This window comes from Lissotriton helveticus, chromosome 2_1 (genome assembly GCF_964261635.1).
Source record: "Lissotriton helveticus chromosome 2_1, aLisHel1.1, whole genome shotgun sequence".
Lineage (NCBI taxonomy): Eukaryota > Metazoa > Chordata > Amphibia > Caudata > Salamandridae > Lissotriton > Lissotriton helveticus.
In genome coordinates, this window is record NC_136059.1 from 682,554,591 (window position 1) to 682,567,313 (window position 12,723).

The following is a 12,723-nucleotide window of genomic DNA, read 5'->3' on the forward strand; positions in this document are numbered from 1 at the left end:
GGCGCCGCCCTCTAAGGACCTTACATTTACTGTTCACCAATTATGACCTTACCGCCACAGGCCAGCGTAGTTGACCGACTATCTGCCCCCCTACACTCCTACACTGAAAGGTCATGCACAGTCCTTAAAACTCACTAGCCAAGCCACTATATTATCTAACAGGATTTCATACCCTACCTTAGTCAGGTGGACCCGTCTTTCAAGAAGCATGGCTCCCCCCGATATACCCGTGTGCGATCGTCTGTAGCTGGGGAGACCTGAACAATTTCCCTATTTTATTGTTGATCCTCCTTTCCAACTGATTTAACGCTTTCACAGAATCTCCCCCCCTCCATTTAAATCTGGGTACCATCTGAGACTATACTATGGTGCACCCCTGGTATGTCTTAGCCAACCAACCCACTTCTGAGATTATGTCTTCCATCAAGCCTCTTCTACCCAGATTTACCAGATCGTTCCCACCCAAGTGTAGGATAACTATGCTGGGTGGAGTCCCATGTTTACCCAAAAGGCCTGTAACGAAACCCCTGAACTGACTAAGGCAGACACCCCCTTTTCCATGAAATGACACCCTAAAACGGACCTGTTCAACTCTGTGTCTGTAATTTCCAGAAAGAAAAACTGCATTCAAACGTCTTACATTAGAGTGGCCAGTGACCCAAACAACATGTGATCCTGCTTCCTGTGGATGTGCCCGTCCTCGTATTTTATCTTGCTGCTGGTGCTCTGACGCCAGTTCCCCCCCCCCCGCGTGACAGGTTTGAGAAACTGAAATGTAAGCAGAGATGGAACATGCATCAGTACAAGTGAGAAATGCCACACTCACAGCATGTGTAGCCGCACATAATGCTTATAACAGTTGGAGGACCACCTCCCAATCCTTTTCACACTGTTGCTGTGGAAACCTCTAGCTGTTGCTTCAGTGGCAGCCCCTATTCTGAACGAGTGTGTTCCAAAGCACCTAGGGTCCAAACCTGCCCTGTTTATTGCCATGTCCAGGACCCTTTTAAACTGGAACCTGGTGAGCGGGGACCCATCTGAATGTATTAGTAATGCCCTCCCCCCCATTGCACTATTCCTCTGTTGTAGGAATGTTTCTAGCTGAGTCACAGGGCAGCAAGGATTATCATGAGCGCGGTGGAGTACTATCCCTTTGCCATGGGCTTTCTGATCATGTCTTGGATTTTCTAACAGATATTAGTATAATGTCGCCCTGTACTTGTGTATGTTCAAGTTGCAGCCCTCCTTGCACATCCTGTTTATTCTGCGCCATCAACTTCCCTACCCTAAAGGCTCCATAAAGGGCCAATGCAAAGGCGGCTCTGAATAACACTGCCTCCCCTGCACAGCTGCAAATACCATCAAGAGCTGCTAGTAGAGATGTCAGCAGTTCTATCTCAAATGGGCATCTTGTGTCTGGCCCTGGAGGTGCTGCCACCCCTTCAGGGCCTTTATAACAATCAAACTATTGGTAGGATCACTGCTGCTCTCAATCTGTGCGAAAAAGGAGATTGCTGCCACATGTTGTCTGGCTGCCGCTGCAGAACACCCTTCCTTATTCAAAGTATCTGAATACCGCAGGAATGCTATTCAAAAAGGTGCACAAAGTTCCCCTAGGGAGTGAGTTTAATGTAGAAGAAAGTTGGTAATCCTTCCTCTCTCCAAGTGGGGTTGTATGTAGGAAATCAGGGGCAGATGTCCCTTATCGGAACTAGGGATGCCTCACACATTAGGCTGGTTTAACGGCTGCTGTCATATAACCAACCAGTTGTCTCGTGTCATCATCGGCTTCCTGCTCCTACGTCAAGCCGGCGCTGCAATGTCTGACGGGTAACACACGGTGCTACACTTTTGCGGAGGTCTTTTGTTCCTGGCCGTATGATTGGGTGTGTGTGAGGGACCCAAGAGGTGAAGTAGTGAGCGTGAGGTGAGGTGTATTAAAAAAGGTTAGTATAGTCTACTTTGGACACTTTATTCATGTAGCTAACTACCTTGTTAAAAATAAGAGGGGTATGGGGACTCAAGCCAAACTAAGGGTGGGAGACCCGTACAACCCTCATTGGTGATCAGGTCAACATGTTTCATGTCATCATGGCAATTCGTCAGGACCTAGAATGTGCTCATAAACTAGAAAAAAGCCCAGGTTGGGCTGAGAAGTAAGGCGGATACAACCTGAGGGGTCAAGGACTGGAACAGGAAGGGTCCCTGTATTACAATCCGCCCTATAAAGGAATAAAAAGGAGAAAAAACACACAATAGTGAATGCGCTCCAAAGTATCTGGTAACTATTCCTAGAGTCCAAGTGAGAAACGCTAATTAACGTCCACCCGGAATGTGTATGAAACTATAAGAAAAAGGAGAGAGGTGGAAAATATTAATATCAACAGCTTAGGTGATTTATAGAGTGCGTCTAATATCAACAAACATATACTCAAGCACCACAATGGTCGGATATGTATTGTTGGAAATGTGAGAGAATGATTTTACTCATGATGCCAAGGGAAGGACGTAAATTCAAGGACAAAAAGTCAAAGCCTCTGGACTTACCCTCAGTGACTGTAGAAGGTCCCCACAGACTGCTTGGGTGGGACCACCGCCCTCAACTAATAGTCTAAAGAGAGTAAGGAGGAGGCGGAGTCTTAATGAGGAGAGCAAGGTCTATCCTCAAGAGAAATGATAAGTTCGTTGCAGCGAAGTGTATCACCAGCTGGTCTTGCTGAGTCTGTTCAAACCGGCCGGTAGTAACAGCGGGAGCAGGCTTCCCAGAATAGACTGCAGCTCAGCCGGGAACCTGGTAAGCTGATCCCGGGGCCCCACGACAACAACAGCGTTCATTCCCATGTGGGAGACCCGCGATGCCCCCACAGAAGCAAGCCCAGTCTGGACATCTTTCGCTCACCCTGGAGTAACACATCTGGTCGATGTGAGTTGTGAGCCGCCGGTGCATCGCGGCCCACAGGTCAGCCACCACTGCTGCCATGGACCCGGGAGAACCCACAGCCCCGTAGCCATGTTAACAGCCCGGTGAAGGGCCGCTCCCCCATAACCCCCCGACGGCAGGAAACACACGGTCAGCCGACCTCGCCTTGTGATGTTGCTCCTTTCTGCTAGGTCTTAAAGCTGGGTCCAAAACAATGAAAAAAAACCCCTTACCTTGACGGCGCAAGGAAGTTAACTCTGCACCTAAGCCCACGGGACCAGCGCGACTCGGTCGTGAAGCAGCTGGTACCGCGGTAGTCACTCTCAGCGCCCTTATATCTAGGTGAGTGATCGCAGTTATGTGCGTCAGTTCGTAGGTTGCTAAGCGACCCGTTACCACGCCGGCGTGGATTCCCCGGCCTATGAGGATGACGACTAGTGTGTGTCTTCGTCCCCGTTCAAGCGCCATCTTGGAATGGGAACAGAAGTTGTTGGAGCTGGGTGTTTATATAATTAATGGGTTAAAGCAATTGTCGTTATGATTGTCAGATCAGTTGTCGGACAACGTGACTAGCATCAGGTCTTGCAATTTGGTCTAGATCGGGTGTGGGCCGCCCTGGCTATCGGTACACGTATAACCCTGCCTAGCATATGGTGCGCCATTTGGGAATGGGCTGGCGGGCCGGCATATGGTGCGCCATTTAGGAATGGGCTGGCGGGCCGGTCACGAGTAACCTGGTGGATCGTCACTCACTGCAGGAGTATGCGAGTCAAAGGGATAAGTTCCCAAGCTCCAAGTAAGAACCAAGAGGTATGATCACAGTTGGTCTTTGCGGGTTGGTTTGCCACAAGAGCTGTGGATGATGGGGCACAGGTCGTGTTAGTGTCGTGGAGCTGACCTAAACTCCTATTAGGGATGGTGATGGTTATGGGGCGATGGAGAGGGAATGTATGCAGCGGAGTAGCTAGCTCTTCTCTCAGGATTCAAAGCTATGTCCCAGAGGCTGTAAGGAGCTCACAGTATGGTGTGTGGTCATGTATGTCACAGCCCATGATCCATCCTTGAGGATTCTGATAGAAGGTTAGTGGGCATTAATCTCCATGGCTCCCGGAGGGGATTAGCGAAACGGTGGAGGGTCAAACAAAGTAAAGGGAATCAACCCTTGAAGGGTGTGTGCATGTTATGGTGTGTTGTCAATGCATCTCTACTCTTAATACACCTCACCTCACGCTCACTACTTCACCTCTTGGGTCCCTCACACACACCCAATCATACGGCCAGGAACAAAAGACCTCCGCAAAAGTGTAGCACCTTGTGCTACCCGTCAGGCATTGCAGCGCCGGCTTGACGTAGGAGCAGGAAGCCGATGATGACACGAGACAACTGGTTGGTTATATGACAGCAGCCGTTAAACCAGCCTATTGTGTGAGGCATCCCTAGTTCCGATAAGGGACATCTGCCCCTGATTTCCTACATACAACCCCACTTGGAGAGAGGAAGGATTACCAACTTTCTTCTACATTAAACTCACTCCCTAGGGGAACTTTGTGCACCTTTTTGAATAGTGTCTGATGGGACATGCACATTGGACCCCTCTAAAGATTGTCCCGCCTACGTCCCTCCTTTGTTATTTACTGATTTACGTGGGTCACCCCCACGGGACTTGTAAGGTTACCAACAGTGAAACTACTTCACTGCGCTGGTCCACTACTTAACCGCAAAGAACCCCCTGCGGTCTTTTTGGTTTTTTGAAACCACCCGACAATCCCCCAGATACCATGGAGGATGTGCCGGGTTTGGGTTTTGATGAGGATGCCATTGCTGAAGCCTTAAGAACAGCCCCCCCGCTATTGAACAATCCAGCGACCTCTGCCTCAGGCACGTCCAATGAGGATTGGACAACTCTAACGGAACTGAAAAAAGAACTGATAAGGATCACCATACATGGGGTGATGATGACAGAATATCTGAGAAATAACATTGCTCCACAGGGGCTAATTGTGAATCTCCTAACAAGACTTTTTCTGGAAGACAAGCAGTTCAAGACAGATTGGTGCCATGTGTCTTGGAAGTGCACCAAAGATCTGTTATTTTTAATCACCCAGACAGCGAAACGCCTCGCAGATGCCCTGCTAGACAAGATATCGAGCATAGAGGCCACGATGAAGAGCGCAGTTAATAAAAACAACAAAACTGCCTTTACCACGAAACTGGCTGACATCAACCAGGAGATGGCAGACCACCATGCATACCTGTTGAAGCAGAAAACAGACAAATTACAGAAAGGCATCTCCAAATTCACTAAAGAGAAAGTCTATCCCTACCTCAAGGATGATTACAAGAGCAAAAAGGATAATTACTCCTCGGACGATAATTCAGATGACAACAACAGACGAGGATCCACGAGCAGTGACTCGAGTGGAGGACAAACTCCCAGGAAGAATCGGATACAACATCATCCCCATTGGCAACAAGGATACCAACAAGGACCCATGTTTCAGGGACCTCCCCACATGATACCCCCGTGGCAATACTCCTTCTTTCCACAAGGTCCACCACAATTCTACCCTCCTAATCCGCCACCTTTTCAAGGCAGAGGCTGGGGCAGAGGAAGAGGGCGAAGAAGAGGAGGACAGAAGGGAGTGCAGTGGTCAGACCAACCGACACCACCCACCATGATGGAAACACGGAGCTTCACCACCAGAGGGAGAAGAGTTTAATTGTCAATCTCTCATCGAGAACCCTGACCCCTGTTGAAACCGGCGTCCTGGAAAAAGGACTAGGATTTGTCCCCACACCTACCCCAGACGGCTTCCAAGAAATGATCGAGATCAAGAATCTCTTTAGGAAAATACGGTTACGAGCCTTCTTTGAAGGTAAACCTGAGTCAATCAACCAGGATACCGGTCTTAAGAAACCTTCCACCTTTACCCCCACGGATGGGATGGTTCCCCCTGAGGTCCTCACTTTTGAGCGAGCGGTCCTGGCGAGTCTTAAAAAGAAACCCTATGTCAAACAATTTAACAACATGACGACCGCTGAAAGACAAGCAATAGACACATTAGGTAATGATGTAACGATTGTCATTAAGCAAGCAGATAAGGGGGGTGCCACGGTCATACAGGATCACCACGATTATGATCTCGAATGTAGACGGCAACTTTCCAACAGCACCCATTATAGGCCCTTACCTGTGGACCCGACCAAGCGTTTGACCACAACCATCATGAGTCTGGTGATTGAAGCAGAAACTAACGAGTGGATCACTAGGAAGGAAGCTGATTTTCTCATCACATCTGAACCCATAACACCATATTTCTACACCCTTCCTAAAATCCACAAAGGCATCACCCCAGTCCCCGGCAGACCTATTGTATCCGGTATAGGATCCCTCTTGGAACCCTTATCCCAGTTTTGTGATGTCTTCCTACAACCTGTTGTGAAAAAGATTCCTTCCTACCTCCAGGACACCAGGGACGTTCTTCGCCTGATAAATGATGTGGATGGGAGAACAGATGTTGACCTCCTACTAACCTTAGACGTGGAAGCACTCTACACAAACATCCCCCAACAGGCAACCTTAGAGGCAGTGGAATCTACTCTGAGACTGGAAGAATGGACATCCCCTACTCCGATATCCTTTATAACGGAGTTAGCCAACATAGCCCTTACAGAGAATTTCTTCAGGTATGAATCAGAACTATTCCATCAAATCCGGGGAACTTCTATGGGTTCAACCTTCGCACCGAGTGTAGCCTGTATCTACATGGCTGCTTTTGAGAAACTCCACATCTATCCCCCAGAACACAATCCATTCCGTGAAAACCTCACCCTTTGGCGTCGTTACATAGACGACATCCTGATTTTTTGGAAAGGAGACCGGACTAGTTGCCAAGCTTTCTGCACATGGATCAACCAACAAGATCCATTTTTGAAATTTACAGGAACCATTTCTGAAAACTCTATACCCTACCTGGACCTCACCATTGTACTGGGCCCTTCGGAGATCTCGACCACCCTCTACAAAAAGGAGACCGATAAAAACAGCCTCCTGCTCTATAATAGCCATCACACAAGGGCACTGAGGGACAACCTGCCTTTCGGTCAATTTCTTAGGCTCCGCAGAAACTGTACCACTGCTTCCAATTACCGACAGGAAGCAAACCTTCTACAACACAAGCTCCAAGAGAGGGGGTACCCGACGAGACTGCTGCAACGCTCAGCGAAGAGAGCTCTCAACAATAACAGGGAATCCCTCCTAGAAACCAACATAAAAGAAAAAGAGGATCTGATTACCTGTGTAACTTCCTACACAAAGAGTTCGTCCTTCATTAAAAAAACAGTGAATTCCCACTGGGGCATACTGACCTCAGTCAATCTGGACATTCCCCGCCCACGTTTTGCTTTCAAAAGAACTACCAACCTGAAGGATCAATTGGTCCACACCCGTCCAAAAAAGACCAGTACCCGTCCACAAAATACACTCTGGGATCTGCCCCCGGTGATGGGGCACTACCGCTGCGGCAATTGTGTCGTCTGTCCACAAACCACACCAACTAAATCTGTTCAATTCTCAGACACTTTCAACTGGCACTTGAACAGACATACCAACTGCAACAGCAGCAAATGCATTTACATGCTGACGTGCCCCTGTGGGTTGAAGTACATCGGAATGACGACACGGGCAGTTAAGACACGCATCATGGAACATAACAGTAACATCCGCTGCCATAAGACACATACTGGACTGTATGAACATTGCAAGGAATGGGGCCATGTCGCAGAGGACATGCAGTGGGTGATACTGGAATGGCATCCTTCATTGAATCAGCAGGCTCTGTTCAAAATTGAACAGAGATGGGTTCATCGTCTCCATCTAGACAATGAGCGATTGAATGATTCCATCCCATGGAACACGCTAACTAGATGAATCTCCTTTTGGGCAATAGTACCTCACCAGTTGGTGCTGAACACACCCCCATACAAGATACATCCCCGGGCTGAGTGAGAGATGCATTGACAACACACCATAACATGCACACACCCTTCAAGGGTTGATTCCCTTTACTTTGTTTGACCCTCCACCGTTTCGCTAATCCCCTCTGGGAGCCATGGAGATTAATGCCCACTAACCTTCTATCAGAATCCTCAAGGATGGATCATGGGCTGTGACACACATGACCACACACCATACTGTGAGCTCCTTACAGCCTCTGGGGACATAGCTTTGAATCCTGAGAGAAGAGCTAGCTACTCCGCTGCATACACTCCCTCTCCATCGCCCCATAACCATCACCATCCTTAATAGGAGTTTAGGTCAGCTCCACGACACTAACACGACCTGTGCCCCATCATCCACAGCTCTTGTGGCAAACCAACCCGCAAAGACCAACTGTGATCATACCTCTTGGTTCTTACTTGGAGCTTGGGAACTTAACCCTTTGACTCGCATACTCCTGCAGTGAGTGACGATCCACCAGGTTACTCGTGACCGGCCCGCCAGCCCATTCCTAAATGGCGCACCATATGCCGGCCCGCCAGCCCATTCCCAAATGGTGCACCTTATGCTAGGCAGGGTTATACGTGTACCGATAGCCAGGGCGGCCCACACCCGATCTAGACCAAATTGCAAGACCTGATGCTAGTCACGTTGTCCGACAACTGATCTGACAATCATAACGACAATTGCTTTAACCCATTAATTATATAAACACCCAGCTCCAACAACTTCTGTTCCCATTCCAAGATGGCGCTTGAACGGGGACGAAGACACACACTAGTCGTCATCCCCATAGGCCGGGGAATCCACGCCCGCGTGGTAACGGGTCGCTTAGCAACCTACGAACTGACGCACATAACTGCGATCACTCACCTAGATATAAGGGCGCTGAGAGTGACTACCGCGGTACCAGCTGCTTCACGACCGAGTCGCGCTGGTCCCGTGGGCTTAGGTGCAGAGTTAACTTCCTCGCGCCGTCAAGGTAAGGGTTTTTTTTTCATTGTTTTGGACCCAGCTTTAAGACCCAGCAGAAAGGAGCAACATCACAAGGCGAGGTCGGCTGACCGTGTGTTTCCTGCCGTCGGGGGGTTATGGGGGAGCGGCCCTTCACCGGGCTGTTAACATGGCTAAGGGGCTGTGGGTTCTCCCGGGTCCATGGCAGCAGTGGTGGCTGACCTGTGGGCCGCGATGCACCGGCGGCTCGCAACTCACATCGACCAGATGTGTTACTCCAGGGTGAGCGAGAGATGTCCAGACTGGGCTTGCTACTGTGGGGGCATCGCGGGTCTCCCACATGGGAATGAACGCTGTTGTTGTCGTGGGGCCCCGGGATCAGCTTACCAGGTTCCCGGCTGAGCTGCAGTCTATTCTGGGAAGCCTGCTCCCGCTGTTACTACCGGCCGGTTTGAACAGACTCAGCAAGACCAGCTGGTGATACACTTCGCTGCAACGAACTTATCATTTCTCTTGAGGATAGACCTTGCTCTCCTCATTAAGACTAAAACCTCCGCCTCCTCCTTACTCTCTTTAGACTATTAGTTGAGGGCGGTGGTCCCACCCAAGCAGTCTGTGGGGACCTTCTACAGTCACTGAGGGTAAGTCCAGAGGCTTTGACTTTTTGTCCTTGAATTTACGTCCTTCCCTTGGCATCATGAGTAAAATCATTCTCTCACATTTCCAACAATACATATCCGACCATTGTGGTGCTTGAGTATATGTTTGTTGATATTAGACGCACTCTATAAATCACCTAAGCTGTTGATATTAATATTTTCCACCTCTCTCCTTTTTCTTATAGTTTCATACACATTCCGGGTGGACGTTAATTAGCGTTTCTCACTTGGACTCTAGGAATAGTTACCAGATACTTTGGAGCGCATTCACTATTGTGTGTTTTTTCTCCTTTTTATTCCTTTATAGGGCGGATTGTAATACAGGGACCCTTCCTGTTCCAGTCCTTGACCCCTCAGGTTGTATCCGCCTTACTTCTCAGCCCAACCTGGGCTTTTTTCTAGTTTATGAGCACATTCTAGGTCCTGACGAATTGCCATGATGGCATGAAACATGTTGACCTGATCACCAATGAGGGTTGTACGGGTCTCCCACCCTTAGTTTGGCTTGAGTCCCCATACCCCTCTTATTTTTAACAAGGTAGTTAGCTACATGAATAAAGTGTCCAAAGTAGACTATACTAACCTTTTTTAATACACCTCACCTCACGCTCACTACTTCACCTCTTGGGTCCCTCACACACACCCAATCATACGGCCAGGAACAAAAGACCTCCGCAAAAGTGTAGCACCTTGTGCTACCCGTCAGGCATTGCAGCGCCGGCTTGACGTAGGAGCAGGAAGCCGATGATGACACGAGACAACTGGTTGGTTATATGACAGCAGCCGTTAAACCAGCCTATTGTGTGAGGCATCCCTAGTTCCGATAAGGGACATCTGCCCCTGATTTCCTACATACAACCCCACTTGGAGAGAGGAAGGATTACCAACTTTCTTCTACATTAAACTCACTCCCTAGGGGAACTTTGTGCACCTTTTTGAATAGTGTCTGATGGGACATGCACATTGGACCCCTCTAAAGAATGTCCCGCCTACGTCCCTCCTTTGTTGTTTACCGCAGGAATGCCCCTGTCTCAGGCCAGCTATCTACCCAATCCTTACCCCCAAAAAAGCGCAGTAAGCCCAAAATGCCCCTTCATAAGCTTTCCTGGTCTTGGGAGCTAGGCTAGCTTCCATGAGGTTCTGTAGTTGGGGGCACCAATCTGCCAAAGTACTTCTGGGAAGAATGTAGGTGTTGCCTCTGTAGATGGTAGATGTTCCCTGAAAACCTGAATCTTGAAGCGAGAGAGTGAGTCAGCAGCATTATTCAAGACCCCCAGGACATGTTTAGCCTTAAACTGTATGTTCATACATAACAACACTATCTCCTTCAACAGATGGAGGATCATTTTACACCGTGCCGTCTGTTGGTTGATGCATTTTACCATAGTCATGTTATCCAACCAAAAAAACACAGATTGACTACGCAGATGTTCAGACGAAAACAGTGAGTGCCACCCAGATGGGAAGGAGTTCCAGGAAACCAATGTTGGCTGTCACCCCATTCTCCACCCACCATGCTGGCCAATGTTGCGCCACCCACTCGTTACCGAGTATAGCACCAAAATCCACACTGCCTGCAGAGTCCTTCCATAAACCTAACTCCGCAGAAGTAGTGGGAGGACCAGGCCACACCACCCTGCCGTTAAAATCCCCCAAGAATGCCATCCAAATACACATGTCCTGGTGAACCTCAGATGACAATCGTTTGTGGTGGTGCTTTTCTTGGAGACCCGCCATGGCCTGTAAGATGGAGCGGTAGAATGGTCGTGCCATAGGTATGACTCTCAGCGCAAAGTGCAACTGACCCACTGTCTGTTGCAGCTGATGTAAGGTTACCTTATCCTTTGCCAGGCATTGTAGTAATGCTGCCCTAAATTTCTTAACTTTTTCAATAGGTAACCGGAAACACCCCTGTACTGAGTCTGATTCGATGCCCAGGAATTCAATTCTAGTTGTTGGACCCACTGTCTTCCCATGCACCAGAAGAACCCCGAAAGCCCGCATGAGCGAGCAAAATTTCCTGCAACGCACAAGCACACTCCGTGGAACCCGCCGACCCCAGAAAAAGAAAATCATTAAGATAATGCATGACATATTGTTGCCCCGTTGCCTGTCTAAAAACCCATTCAACAAATGAACTGAATTTTTCAAAGTAAGCGCAGGAGACAGAGCACCCCATGGGCATGCACATATCCATGTATTATTTGTCTTGAAATTTAAAACCCAGAAGGTGATAATCGGGTGGATGGACTGGCAGCAAATGGAAAGCAGACTCAATATCCGTTTTGGCTAGCAAGGCCCCAGGGCCCAAACCCCTTAGCATTTCAACTGCTTGGTCAAAGGAAACATATTTAGCACTACAGATCTCCTCACTGATAGCATCATTTAATGAACTGCCTCTAGGGGCTGAAAGATTATGAATCAACCTGAACTCCCCTTCATATTTCTTGGAGACTACTCCCAGGGGTGAGCAAACAAAATTGTGTACAGGGATGTGATCAAAAGTCCCAGTTATTCTGCCCAAGCGTAGTTCCTTTTCAATTTTTGTTGCTGCCACCCCAGGATTCTTCCTTACAGAAAGCTGATTTTTGCAATCTGGTGTCCCAATGTAATCAAATGCTGGAATCCTAAAGCCATACAGAAAACCTTCTTGTAATGTCCTAGCCGTGGCATGATCTGGGTATTTGTTTAACCAAGGAGTCATAGCCGTAACGTCAATGAGTGAGTGTGTTACAAGTTGTGTCCTCTCCTCACTCCTGTTTCTTCTTCCCCCTATATCCTGATATTTTAAGGCATTTTGATTCTGGGTGAGATGGGTTAGCGCAGTTAGAGCATGCGTGCCTGAACTTACAGGTGCCTTGGTCCCTGGTGCATATCCGCCTATTAAAATCCCAACATGTCCCTTTCCGTCCCCCAACACTCCCTGGACTAGGGGCTGTGCCCGTGGTTTGGGGTGGCCGAAAGGGCTGAGAAGATTGAAATGTGTGACCCCAGTTGAAGTTTTGCACTGGGTTAGCGCAGGCTGCCCTGTCCCAAACTGATCCAACCATGCGATCATGTCGACTCGGTCCCAGGAAAGTGATGGGTCAGCTGCCCTAGCTTTCCTTAAATTTCTGTCATATTCCCTCCACCCTATGCCCCCATATTTATCATGAGACATAGTAATTCTGCTCTGGTAACAAGCCATTTCT